Source organism: Aptenodytes forsteri, unplaced genomic scaffold, assembly GCF_000699145.1.
Source record: "Aptenodytes forsteri isolate BGI_AS27 unplaced genomic scaffold, ASM69914v1 Scaffold309, whole genome shotgun sequence".
Lineage (NCBI taxonomy): Eukaryota > Metazoa > Chordata > Aves > Sphenisciformes > Spheniscidae > Aptenodytes > Aptenodytes forsteri.
Window position 1 is genome coordinate 5,370,024 of NW_008795857.1, and position 13,276 is coordinate 5,383,299.

Consider the following 13,276-nt stretch of genomic DNA (forward strand, 5'->3'; position numbering starts at 1 on the left):
CCAGTTTGGGTCAGCTGTCCTGGCTGTGCTCCCTACCAGCTTCTTATGCACCTCCTCGCTTGCAAAGCGTGGGAAGCTGAAAAGTCCTTGACTTAGTATAAACACTGCTTAGCAACAACGAAAACATCAGTGTGTCTCATGCTAAACACAGCACTATACAGCTACTAGGAAGAAAATTAACTTTATCCCAGGCGAAACCAGGACACCCCTCCGCCTTCTTTATTTTGAACAATACAGAACAGAGATCAGCAATTTCCTGTGATCAAAATCTGACCTACAAAAAATATTACAGAAAAACTTGTTTGGAGAATACATAACAGTCTAAGCAGCAACTATTGTGCCCCCTTGTCTGCAGGCATTAAGATGAACCAAACTAATTAGAGAATTAGCCTTGCATTTCAAGAAGCAGAAGATGAAAAAGCTTGTCTTCACTTCTCTGCTATAGATAGCTTTAGCCTCAAAGCTTTAGAGCTTAAGAGAAAGTGGCTATCACCTGAATATGCATGGCCACCATCATGAAGAGATGTAGGTTAACGTTGATAGTAACACCTCTGATCTTTTCTAAAAAAGTTAATTCACCTTGAAAACTGCTAGCCAGGAATGGCACTAAAACATATCACAAAGTCAGTAATTCTCTTGACAAGAAGCTCCCAATGCACCGCATGCAAAAAACACAAATAATTTCTAAATTACAGTAAACTAACACTTTTATCTGCAGCTATAAAGTGAGAGTGGTAAACACATGCATCATAGCACTAACTCCATAATGCTAAGATCCAAGACCAATCAAATATCTAAAGGAACACCTGTAACTTCGATCTATGAATGCAACTAGGTCTTTAGATTAAGAATTAAAGTAACATTTTTGGAGAAATAGAAATCCCATCAGCTCAGCAAAACACACATATTACGTGCATCGATACCAGTTTTTGCACTTCCAATTTAAACTAGAATATCCAAACAGTATCTCAGTACTCAGTTGAAAATACTGCAACCCTGGGAAGCTAAAAAGTTTCAGGACTTCAAAAGCCCTATATATCCTATTGACTTTGTATCATTAGATTAGAACACCAGGCTATTTAAAGGCAAGAGGATCCAAAAACTCAAGAGAGGGGAATGGTACAACTGCAGAAGTCATTAAAATTTACTGTTAGAATTAAAAATAAAATTTCAATTTTCCCCTTTCTATTCTGAAGCGTGGGTGTAAAGCTTCAAGTTTAGGAGATATTATCACTCATGTAATATGCATGGTAATATATGTGGTATTATAATATTCAGAAGCCAGGTTAGCGGACAGCTAAACTATCCTTTCCATTAGAGACAAAAATGCTTCTTGCCAGAACATTGCTCAGCTACTTCTCATACATCTTTCACATGTACCTGGGATTAAAAAAACATATGTATCAGTTGTCCTCATCTGTTGCAAGGCAGGTGCCTTTCCTATTGCTACCGTTTCACATAATCATAGAACCAACTGAAAAATCCAGTTAGCAAGTATACCATCCCACTGTATGCTACCTAAGTAACACAAGTTTGCCAAGGCAAGCATCAGAAGACTTGCACTTTGCGGAAGTTCTACAGTACAAATAAAAAAAACCCTGTCTTAAAGTTTAACTTGCTGCCTTAACTTGCTATATTTGCAGGAAACTATTTTGAACTAATACTACATAAAATCAAAACTATGGATTGGTTGCAAAGGGTAACATTTTCACACAAAAGAGGACAAAAAGCAAACCACTGCAAGTCTGGTTTAAAAAGGAGAAAGTTGTCTCTAAATTGTTTTACCTCAGTGGCTCCCAAAGGAAACAAAGACATGGTGGTTATGAACGTTGGGAACACAGTAACGAGAAGATGGCTAAGGCATGGCCAAACCAGGCCATGACTGCTCATCATTACTGAATTTATCAGTTATAGATTCTCTCTTGTTCCTCTTCTCCTCCTCCTCACCTACATCTTCAGTGGAAACTTCAGCAGTGCAGTTTTATCTTCCAGGTCCAGGCCCAGCCCCTCATTTGCTCTAAACATCACCTCAGCAAAGCACTCTGCTGCCACCATGAAGACATTCCATGGGTCCCTCCTTTCCCAAAACAAAAGCATTCTCAGAGTTGAGGAAAGGATGGAAAGGAATCTATTGGACGAAAACAAGTTCAGGTTGCTATTTTAGACAAATGATGTAGACGGGCTTAAACCAGCTATACACAAACAACATTTTCTCTTTTGTATTTCATTATATACACACACCTCCATCTGCCACATCACCTGGAAGAGCAGTCCAAAATGACTGAATAAAGCAAAAACACATTCAGAGCGGAAACAGGAAAGAAAACTAAAAATGTTCTCCAAACAGCAAGAATGCTAAAGGAGGCAGAAATACCCAGCTTAACATCACAAAGTGCCTTCAAACTCCCTTATTTGCCAAAACTGGATTTAGTTAACCAAGAACAAGACATATCATCTACAGTTTATCTTTTCCTTTAGCAACAAACAGGACAGAATTGTTTCAGTATCAGTTTCATTATATGATAGCAGGTTTTAATAATCCTTATTAGAGTAGGAAGATGTGTTATTTGGGCCAAAGCACTGGAGACTGCCACATGAATATTAAGTAATGTGTCTGATCAAGCAACTACTAACAGAAGCTAATATTAACACTTAAAAGGTTTCAGAACATAAAAAACCCCCACTGAGATCAAGGCAGTTCAAATCTCACTAGCTTTGCAGGCATAGGGTCCTCTTCCACTCTACAGACTTAAACCGAGACTGAATCAGCAGGAAGACACTGATGAGCTCTTTGTGCCCATGCTCTTTATGTTGTTTCAGATCTCCATGTATCTAACATTACTGCCGCCTTGTATGCCGTACAGAACACAATTGCTCACAGAGCTTTATACCATTATACTGACAACAAATTATGAAAGATTTCACAAGGTATTCTACAATCCTTCCCGCAAACTCAGGTAAATTGTGAAAATTTAAGTCCCTGCAATTCTCCTGCAAACACCTCACAGAGGACAGTGTCCTTCTTGTGGTTTAACCCCAGCCGGCAACTAAGCACCACACAACCACTCACTCACTCCCCCCCAGTGGGATGGGGGAGAGAATCAGAAGGGTAAAAATGAGAAAACTCGTGGGTTGAGATAAAGACAGTTGAATAGGGAAAGCAAAAGCCGCGCACGCAAGCAAAGCAAAACAAGGAATTCATTCACTACTTCCCATCGGCAGGCAGGTGTTCAGCCATCTCCAGGAAAGCAGGGCTCTGTCACGCATAATGGTTACTTGGGAAGACAAAACACCATAACTCCGAATGTACCCCCCCTTCCCCCTTCTTCCCCCAGCTTTATATGCTGAGCATGACGTCATACAGTGTGGGATATCCCTTGGGTCAGTTGGGGTTAGCTGTCCCGGCTGTGTCCCCCCCCAGCTTCTTGTGCACGACTCTGTGTAAGCACTGCTCAGCAGTAACGAAAACATCTCTGTATTATGCTCAGCAGTAACAAAAACATCTCTGTATTATCAACACTGTTTCCAGCACAAATCCAAAACACAGCCCCATACTAGCTACTATGAAGAAAATTAACTCTACCCCAGCCAAAACCAGCACAACCTTCTTCAAATTTTTTCTCAAAGTGAAAAACTATGATTAAAAATTTTCAGAAAAGTTGTCTTTCACAAATTGCAGAGAGACAGATTACACAGCATCCACCCAAAACCAGAGACAGGCAAGGAATACTTCACAGCTCAGTAACAGGAAGTTCCCGTTCTTCAAGAGCAACTCCTATCGTAGCATTTCACAACAAAGAACCTTTGCCAGATGAAATTTTACCACCAGTTCCTCTTTTTGTCACTAAATTAGCTAGAGCATTTGAGTTCACCCATTATGCATCCTGCAGTCTCTGTAACAGAGGAAAACATCTCCAGTTATGGCACTTTTTAAATTCCCAAGACTATTTGGCAGGAAATGGTTTAGCTCCCCCCCCCCCAAGTCCCAATATTATAAGGACCTTCCAAAATATCAAGCTGGGAGAAGCAGCAAGTTCTCAAAAGCAGATGGATGGGCTACAAGGCAAGTGAAAAACTGGCTAGACTGTCATGCGCAAAGTTAGTAGTCAATGATTCAACACCCACCTGGCAGCCAGTTATGAGTGGCATTCAGCAAAGCTTGATATGGTTTACTATCTTCATCAATGGCTTGGGTGATGGGACACACTGCACCTTTAGCAAGACTGTGGATGACACCAAATGGGAGGCAACTGAGGGCAACTGATGCATTAAACGGCAGGGCTGCCTTTTAAAAGGATCTCAAAAAGCCAGAGAAATGGCTTGACACAAACCTCCTGAAGTTAAACAAAGAGAAATGCAAGGTCTTACACCTGGTATGGAACATAATCCCATACATCAACAGAAGCTGGGGACCAACTGACTAGGTAGCAACTCAACAGAAAGAACTTGGGGATCCTGATGGACAGGCTGAACAAGAGGCAGCAATGCATCCTTGCAGCGACAAACTGTTACCACACAGGAGATCGCACAGGCAGTAGATCGGGGAAAAGATTAGTCTCCTCCACTCAGCAGTTTTGAGCCAACATCCAGAATACCGTGTCCGGCTTCGGTCCTCCATCTGAGATATCAGCACATATGTGAGAGTTCCATGAAGGGATACTAAGACAGTTAGAGGGCTGGAGCATACAACACTTTAAGAAAGACTAAGATAACTGGGCTCATTTAGTCTGCAGAAAACAAGGTTTAGGAGGAGATCTAACAGCAGTCTTCCATTACTGCAGGAGTAGTTCAAGAGCTATGTTAGACTGCTGAGTTACTACCTATCTTTCTCTTTTTGACATTACTTTTAAGGAAATAAAACACTGAACACAGAAGCAACCATATTGGATGAGAGGAAAATTCGCATAACCCCACCTTTTGTCCAAGACAGTGGTCTAAACCAAGTGGTTAGTGAAGAATTTAAGAAAGGGTGTGTATACAATGGTACTTTCGTGTAACACACTCGGCCACTGCTAATTTGTGCTCAGGGACCTTCTGAGCCAAAAGTGATTTCTTTTTTATATAATGACCTTTGATAGGCTGTTCTTCCATCAGTTTGTCCAACGCTGTTGTAATTCCACAAACATCTAGCATCCACAATGTTCTGTAGCCAGGAGCTCCATATTTTACTATTTCTCACAGTTATGTCTTTTGATGCCCTCAGTTCTTATACTAGAAGAGACAACTCCCAATTTACATTTTTCACACATCCAGAATTTTGCAAACCTCTCTCACTCTCTTACCTCCCCATCCCAAATCATCCCCATCATCATCTTTCCCAGGTTGAATACTGTCTCACATATATAAGCCATCCCACACCTTAAATTTTTAGTTCTGTTATACTTTTTGAGATGGAAATATCAAAATTGCACACATACAGGCATTGAAATGGACTTATATTCTCAGCTGGGTTCTTGACAACTTCTCTAGTAATTGCTTATATGATAACTACTGGGCATTTACCTGGTATTTCATATTTCTAGCACAACTTCAAGATCTCATTCTGGCATTATGAGTCAGTTCAGAGTCCAGTACACCAGGCTCTAACTCCACTAAATTCTTATCTGTACTTCAAAATTAATTAAATCCATTCCCACATTCTCCTAATAACTGCTTCTACATAGGAAAGCTGAATTAGAACAGACTAGATCCATTCATGTTTAAGTTATATTTAAAAGTGAAACTATTCTTCAGGATGCCTTTTCAAATTCTTTAGAGAAGCTGGCACAATTGAAGGACCTTGTATGTTTAAGACACCTGTTTGCAGCATAGGAATATTTGAACCTGGTGACTATGTAAGTTTAACTTCGGTTCTGTCACTGAAAGAGGACATTCAGAAAAGCTAACTTAAGCCTTATAAGACTGGTCTTGCCAGGCTCCTTCTACAGGTAATGGGAAGCAGGTTCCTCCAAAAGTTCAGAGTAATGACTTTTCCTTTTCTCTATATTGAATGGAGAGGGAACCTAAGATTATTTGTTGAAAAATGCTACTTTTGTTAATTCTGACTTACAAAAACTATAGAAAACTGAACAGAAAAAATCCACTATTAGAAAAAGTCTATCGAGCAGTGTTGTATGTCATCATTTACATCACAGCATGAATCTACAACCCCATAGAAGACAGGTCAACTAAGTCCATCACAGCATTTCTGCACAATAACCACAGTGCCTTCTTGCTCTCCAATAAAACACTCCCTATCTTCCCAGCCTTCACTGCCATCTGCCCGGCTTCCTACTTCCCTAACCCCTTCCTCATTGTCATCCAGCCACTCCATCATAGTTCTCAGTCCCGTCCCACACCCTCCCAACTCTTCTTTTCCATAAGGAGTTTTTCATGATAGAGTCTCTGTAGCCTGTTGCCCAGTAAACAGAGTTCAATCAAACTCTTCTCCTACAGCTGCCAAATGCTCAGATGAGATCCTGATTGATTCACACTCAGTCAGGTGAGGGAAGTGCAGTGGATCAAACAGTTTTCCCTCCACAAACTGTACAGGGGACTGAAGATTTGCCGACAGACTGTATGCTATGCAAGCCTTCATTAACCAGCACTTGAGACTGGATATGTGTTTTCACTAATGCTACTGATTTTCAAGACTACTTAACTGATAAGCAAATTGCCTCCTCTCAAGTTACACATTAAAAAAATAATCAATAAAATACTCACTGAACAGCCCTAGCAAATACCGCAAGAAAATTTTAAACATAGCGGTGTTTACATTTATATGACAGGTAAGTCATTATTTCCATAATTTTACACTTTTAATCCAGGCTGTAAAACAAAAGCTGTTTTTTCTCCCCGGCTTCTTGTGCATCATCCTTATCTGTTGAGCACTCTTTCCCCTAACATACATGCAAGTCTTCAAAATAAATGTTTTGCATATACCAGACTTCCTGTCTACTTCTTGACTAGCAGTGTGCACTGGGTCCTTACCAAATCTTGATACTCTTCCCAAAGACAAAGGAATTGGGCCAATACACAATCCAATATTTCACTCCACAGAAACCAAAAGAAGCTGCAAGTGTTGGTATCCACGTGTACTTCGCAAATGGAAGAACTGAGGGCAATAGCTGTTCTTTCTTGAACCGTCCACTGTGCACGTCCACTGTGCACTCGGTGATAGATAAGCATTCATCTGGTGACGGCAAGCAGTCATTGCAATTAAGAGAGCATTAACTATTTAAAGGACAGCTTTCTAACAGCAGAAAGCAATACTGTGGCATCACTTAAGAACCATCAGGAAAGTGAACTGATCCACGTGTACTTTTTTTATTTAAAAATAAAAAAACAGTGAGCAGCTACTGATGCCGCTGGAATAGACAACATGAAACAAGCTATCTCATAACATGACCTAGGACAGACCGATACACTCAAAAGTTGTCCAAGAGTCCACATGGTTGTAAGCCTTATCTCTATCTCCAAGACAGCCTAATAAGCATTTTTGAAAGACGTCATACTGTTCAGGGAGAATTAAAGAATCCTCACAACAGCAAGGATGGACAGCTTTGTTTCCTGATTTGAAAGTAACTTGGAAAGAAAACCTGAAATAACAGATCAACACCATACCAAAAAATCAGACATAATCGTTACTAAAAGCTTGAGAAAAAATTAAGGTGAATCTTCAGTCTAGGACAGATTTTTCTTATACTCTGTCTTATAAAATCCTAGATGTTGTATTTCACTTAAGCTCAAGTTATGGATACCAATGCAATAGCAACCATAAAAATATTGTTATAAACAACATAACTAAAGACTCAGAAAAGGGTTCTACTGAGCCAGCTAACATTATGGTGGGCTGCTAGAAAGGACCAATTATAGGACAGGAGAGTACACCAGATCCAAACCACTGATCACCATGATGTTCAGAATAGTAAAAAGATCAGGGCTTCTAAAGATCACTAGGCTAGGCAGTCCAAAGCAAAAACCTTCTCCATGTTTCCATTATTTTGAGTCCAACAGAGATTTACCTGCTTTCTTTCATAATGTTCTAGACTTGAACTAATCAATTATCTCTGCCAGAACATGTTTCTGCCAAGTTTCTTCTACATTTTATATAATACAGTATACAACATGACTGGGAGCTGAGCTGAAGGTTTTATCACATAAGCATATTAAAAGCTGTCTTGACCAAAGCTGGATCACAATCAGCACTGAGGTTGAAAAATCAGTATTTTCCCGAGGATTCTTCATATCAATGAGAAACACCTTAGCTACCTGTGAGATGGAACAGGGCAGGAAGTCAAAGTTCAAATCTGAACTGATGCAGAGCACAGTATTTCCTCTTCAGGTCAATAAGAAGCATTTCAACATACATCTTCCTGCAGAAGACCTTTTTCAAAGTCCATTTGCAGAGGGCTAGGAGACTTCCGATTATCTGACATTAAAGCATTCTGCAACCTTTAACAATACAGCGCTACTGTTGCAATGATAGCCATGAATCCATCAGTCCAGATATGAATGATCTGTCAATAAAATGAAAAATGTTGTGCTATCTTGCCTGGCAACATAACATATGCCCGCATCACTGTCTGTTGTTACTTCTAGATCCCTGCAACAAACATAGTAATGCAAATACCCCTTTAAAGGCATGTGAAAAGAAAAGATCTCTATTTTTACTCTATTTTAGCTTCCGCAGAAGATAATCCAGATGTGCTTCCACAGAGCCTGGAAGTATCAATTAACAGCATCTTGACAGTCTGGCAAGATGCATGGCAAGTACGAAGGGATATGGGACATACTCTGATTAAGCTAGCAGACAAATGGAGCACACAGCAGTCTAGAGTCTTTATTGGTATAAAACACTGAACTCAAACCTAACAATTCTCCTATTCTGTTTTTTCAAGTGCTTATGGCTCTTCATGAATGACCTTAAGATGACATAAATCAATGGAATGATCTCTTTGAGAAGCATTTTACCCAGATTAGCATTGTCATCCAAATATACTCAAACAAGCTGGGCAGTAGCAGATCACTAGATATTTGACAATACTCCCCATGCGATGAGAAAATAAACAAGGAGAAAATTCTGTATTAACTGCAACAGCCTTCATTATTAGTATTTTTTTTGTCTCATAATTGAACAAATGAAAATAAGAGCCAAGAAGATGAAGAAACTCGCCCCAATTTTGAGGAATGAAGGAGACAACTTGAGCAGTATTACCACAGTGAGCTTGAAACAGTTGAAACTGCTGCTGCTGTCTTCAAATAATTCAAGCCCAGAATTGGATGGCAGAGTATCCCAATGATTTCTTCCTAGAGATTATAAAAAGTGTACACTCCCTCTATGACTTCCAAGCTGCAAAAGAGAATCTTTTCTTCTTACTTTGCCTCCTGCATCACATGGAAAGGAATCAAAAAGAAACAGAACTGGATATCCCTCAATAGATTTCCAAGGCTCCATAATTCAAAGTGATCCAGCTGAAAACAAACAGAACTTCCCAAAAGGGAACGCTGACAGATAGACAATGGTGTTGAACTTGCTGGCATAGGTGAGCCTCCTGGGCTGAGATCTATTTCCTTCTAAATTCTTCTGTTGGAGGAACAGCAGTTGAGGGCCTCTGGTGATAATGCAGAGTCTGTTTCCCCTACAGGAACTGGTACATATGTACAATGAACAGATTGGATTCAGAAGTCTATTTTGATTACTGTTAGGGCCTCTGTAGTAATTTAGAAGGCTTTAGCTATGAAACACTGCATTTTAGCGAACAAGGCTCTGAAGCTATTGCTATGTCAAATTCATCTAGAAAAACCTACAGAAACATTCAAGATGGTCACTGTCCATCTGACAGTACATTTTAGTTTCTTATTGTGTTCCTGGCCAAGCTTCTCTGGGAATTACAGCACTCTCCCAGTTCAAGCAGTTTTCTCATTTTATTTGTAAATAGAAGGAACTGATAAATCAAACATCTCTGCAAAGACTAAGAGAGTCACTCAAAATTATTCTGGAAGTTTGTTTTGATTCTTCAGGGGTTTTTTGCCTGGCTTTTTTGTTTTGTTTTGTTTTTTAAGGCAGAGGAAAAGGCTCATCCTTAGTGCTGTATTTGGAGATTGATCATTCATGCTCTTTGGCTACCAGTGTTCAACTTGAAACTGAAAGCGCACAAATATTTAAATGCCTAAGAGGGAAAATAGAGTACTTGATAGACTTGCATGACAGATTCAAAACTAGTCCTGACTAACCACTACTAGCAAACACACAGAAACGCATAATATCCAGTAGTCACAAGAATTGTCCTTGCACTCCCAGTCTGGCTCTCTGAAATGCACAAAGTGCATGCAACAGTCTTGGTAGAATAAAAAGGACAACCTCGTGACCAGGTAAGGCGAAGATTAATGTTAAAGGATCACCTGATTTTCCCCTTACCAATGGTACTCTTATTCACCACCATGCTCCGGGCTGTTGCAAACAATCACCTGGCCCTCTTGAATAGGCCTACAGTGCCCATACACGAAACAGATTAAAGATGATCACACTTTCAAGAGATAGATCTGATGAAGATTCAGTGTGGTATAATAACAATCATAATCCTCACTAGATTCCTACAGTTTGGCCTCAGAACAATCCCTGGATCATCACATACATCAGACCAATGATGTTCACATGAGAAACTGAAGCATGCAGACCAGAGACCGCATCCTAATGTTTGGACCTGATCTATAACTGAACTCTCTTTTGGCTGTGAATCTTTTGTCTTGCTCTTTTACACACCAAAGACAGCAATCTGCATTTACATTCTAATGAAGGCAGCCTCCACTGCTCTACCAGATTCAGTATTCCACAGGTTCAATCTTTTCACCGAGAATGAGCTCAAAGCTTAATGTATTGCCGCAGTGAACTGCGACTGCAAATAAAAGCAACACTGAGGCTTGGTGGTGTTTCCTTTTCCTTCCCCGCTCCCTTGATGGGGGATCCTTTTTCTTGCTCTGCTTTCTAGAAAGAGAGGCCTGCTATGTTTTGTTTTTCCTTGGGTAATGAGCAACAGCATTTCTGTCCAACATAAATCTTTCAGCAGGGCAAAAGACCTGCAGCCCCAATTACCAAGGAGGACAAGCAGTCTCCCAAGAGAAGCAGTTTTAATTCCTAGGGACTCTATTTTTAGCTATAGCACCAGAAGTCCCTGAAGCAACAATATCCTTTGACCTGTCATTTATGGCAGGGGAGGGAGCAGGGACACAGTTGGTCTACAGGTCTGAGTGTCCAACTACCATCCTATATTAAAAGAGCTCACGCCGTACAGAGCAGGCAGACATCAGAGAACAGTTAAATTCCCTCTTCCTCCTCTTCCTAAAGAAGGGCTGAAAAGGGAAAGAAGAAGGGCAAACACGGTTGCTAACAGCCCCAACAGACACCAACTGATGAGATGAACCAGATTTCTGACAGGCATGCCGGTCTGAATCTATAAGGAAATTCATTTAAAGTTTCTTCAAACTAAACTAAGGTTATAATTTTTTTTCCGCTAACGTAATCATCAGCTCTACTGCACACATAAAATTTGGGTAGATTGCAAGCAATTCTGTTGTTTCATGTGAGGAGGAGTAGAATCCATCTTTTACAGTCATGCTGTCACAGAGAAGACTGACACTAAAGGAAGTATACATAACTGAATGTACGTAACAGAAGCAAAGCAATAAGTTATTTTTAAATAGTTACTATTTAGGGGAGAATTGCCATTAGCATTTTGAGTACTAAATCAAATCCCTTGCAAGGATTCTATCACAGAAAACTGTAAAACAACAGCTTAGGCTTTGATTCACAATTCACTTCTTTTTCTGTTCATGAGAATTAAACATCTCCTACACAGACAACCAATTACAAATTAAGTCCTTGATTTATGCCCTCTTCATCCACAACTTAAAAGCAATTCTCAAATTCTGGCAATAGCGTGAAGAAAAGTAAGAAATGAAGTTATTAATAAAAAAAAGCACTTTAGGAGATAGCATGGTAGAAGAAAGGGAATTATAGAAGCAGAGTGATCTGAATCCTGAACAAAGCGGGAAACATGACACAAGAGCCTCATTTTCAATACAAGTGATCTACAACAAAAGCAGCTGACAGCTTCTTAATAATTCCACAAAACTTTTTTTTAATCGCCCCAAACACTTAACCTTCACACTTCACAATGTAGTGACTTTAACTTATGAAAGGAAATCACTGATTTTTGTCCTGTTCTCTTCAGTTTGACACTGTAATACAGTTGCTGGTTTTCAAGGTGAAAGTATACGTATTACCTAGACTATGGCATCTCCGTACAATTCTTGACATTACTATGCCACTTTCAGGTGGCAAACATCAACCCTTCACTACCACCACTCAGCAAAGCTAGATCTTGTAAACAACACACAACTGCAAGGAGAACCTGAACATGGAAACACACAACTAGGAAGAAACGTATCTTTCTATGCCAAGGGCTGGTCTCACAACATACCAAATAACACTCCCCCTGCCAGTATTCTGACAAGTGCCACAGTTTGAGAACCATTAATGAACTAGGAACAAAAGCTGTTAATGGCATATGGATCTTTTTCTACAGAACTAGTTTGTTAATACTGTGAAAACATTAATGGGCAACAAAAAAAGTTGCTTCATAGTTATGGAGATGCTACAGTCTTAGCCTCCACAAAGTCAGTACATAACCGTACCTCCTTAACATAATCGCAGGGATACTGTTACTAGCACCAGAGACAGTCAAGATACTCAGCAGCCTGGAGAACTATGCAAATGTATGTAAAAATGTACCATCAAGTAACTTTGTGAAGGATTCTGATCTTAAACAATTCTGAGCTAACACAAGTGACACTTTTAAGAAATAAGCCTTCCTAACAACCCCAGATTAAGGCTCAATGAGTAAGTTACCACAGTATCACGTATCAATAAGAACTAGAACCATGCCTATCCTGCATAACATGCTGCTTCTAATCTTTAGAAGGTTCAACTTTATGTCACCCACAAGAACACCTGAAAAAATAAAATAAAAAAATACAGCCCTATACATCACAGCCTTCCATCCCCATTTAATCTCTCAGTAACCACGCCAATACATTCTACAAAAGAAAAACGCATCTGTGCTGCCTACACGAGTATCTCTGCCCCGAAGAGTAAGAGCCGTTCAGGCTTGAAAAACAAGAAGGGGTGAAAAAGAGCCAGGGGAACCCCCCGGCACCCAGGGCCTGAACCAAGCCCGGCCTCTCCCCGCCGAGCCTCCCCACGCGGAAACCCCTCGCCCGCCACAACACCTGCTCT